A 1502-nucleotide genomic window follows, 5' to 3' on the forward strand; every position below is an offset into this window, starting at 1 on the left:
TGTGTGTGTGTGTGTGTGTGTGTGTGTGTGTGTCCCTGTGTGCCTGTGTGTCTGTGTCTGTGTGGGGGGTGGGGTTGAATGGACCAGGTCAGTTTCTGTGGAGTCAAAGAGTCAGAGAGACAATAAGATGGCAAGACCCTAACCAACTGTGATAGTTTGGTTAGGTTTATTGTTTTTAAAATGCATTAAAGGGGACATTTAGTTCAATTCATTCATTCTCATTTAGACAACATCAAAAGATACTTTCTATTCCTTTTTGCTTCTTTTATGAGAGAACTTCTCTCATGACCTCAGAGGTCACACACCTGCTAAACTTAAAGGTACGTATAGGGAGGGGGGAGAAAGAGGGGGGGATTTCCCATGACCCCACAGGTCACACCTTGACCCCACAGGTCACAGCTTGACCCTTGACCTTTGAGTCATCCATCATTTTGACAGAAAGTGGGTTATATTCATAATCATATCACCAAAACTTGCTGACGAAAAATGTATAAAACATTCTAGAAATACACTTGAACATGTAAAATATATAGTGAAAAACAGAAACTACAGCGTCTCTATCAGCTCATGAAGATGTTTCTGTTATTTATTGTTTCTCTCACTCTCAGCAGGAGCACTGCTCCACCAGTGAGTTAACTTCTAAACATGGGAACATAACTGCACACGCACAGCAGATAACTTTAATCTCTGTGTGCTCATTAATAAACACACAGAATGTGTAGTTGCCTTCTCACATGCAGCCATCGGAAGGAAGAGATTCTCCCGTATGAAAACAGTTGGGCCAGCTTGTAAACACAAAGCTCTTTAATAATTTAGCTTGAAACTAGCAGGAACCTGATCCTAACTGAGCTACAGCTAATTGAGAGCTTTGCTGAATGAAGCCAAAGTTATTCTATTTTTTTAATCTAAAAAAAGCATCTGGTACCTGACCAACTAAGTATAACTGACAACCAATGTTTGTTTTTCTGTTTTGAATTTCATTTAAATTTATTTTGGTGTTTTGTGTGTTTTCTTTGTGTTTAGTCTGCTTCTTACCTTCCTGTGTGCCTGCAATTCTCACTCATTTTCTCAGTCAGTTTCCTGCTATTTTCACCTGCTCATTGTTTCATTTAGTCTAAATTTTAATGAGGATGAAAAAAACTGAAGTTATTATGTTTGGTCCCAGTGGAAACTACAGTGCTTCTGCTTCAGATCTGGGTAGCTTGGAGCCATTTATAAAATCCTACATCAAAAATATGGTGTTGATATTTGATCTAAATTTTAACCTTGAGAAACAAATTAGTTCTGTATAAAGAGATCTTTTTTAAATTTAGGCTTTTATCTAAAGTAAAGTAGTTTTTATCCATTTGGTTTCTGATCATGAACAGGCGATTCAAGCTTTTATTACCTCCTAGATTATTATAACTCTGTATATTGGGGTTAGCCATACAAAAAAAAGGTGCCTATATTTCCCTGATTTTAGCTTCCCTCTGTTAGCGGTCTGTTCATTTTAGAATTGATTT

This window comes from Austrofundulus limnaeus, unplaced genomic scaffold (genome assembly GCF_001266775.1).
Source record: "Austrofundulus limnaeus strain Quisiro unplaced genomic scaffold, Austrofundulus_limnaeus-1.0 Scaffold138, whole genome shotgun sequence".
Taxonomy (NCBI): domain Eukaryota; kingdom Metazoa; phylum Chordata; class Actinopteri; order Cyprinodontiformes; family Rivulidae; genus Austrofundulus; species Austrofundulus limnaeus.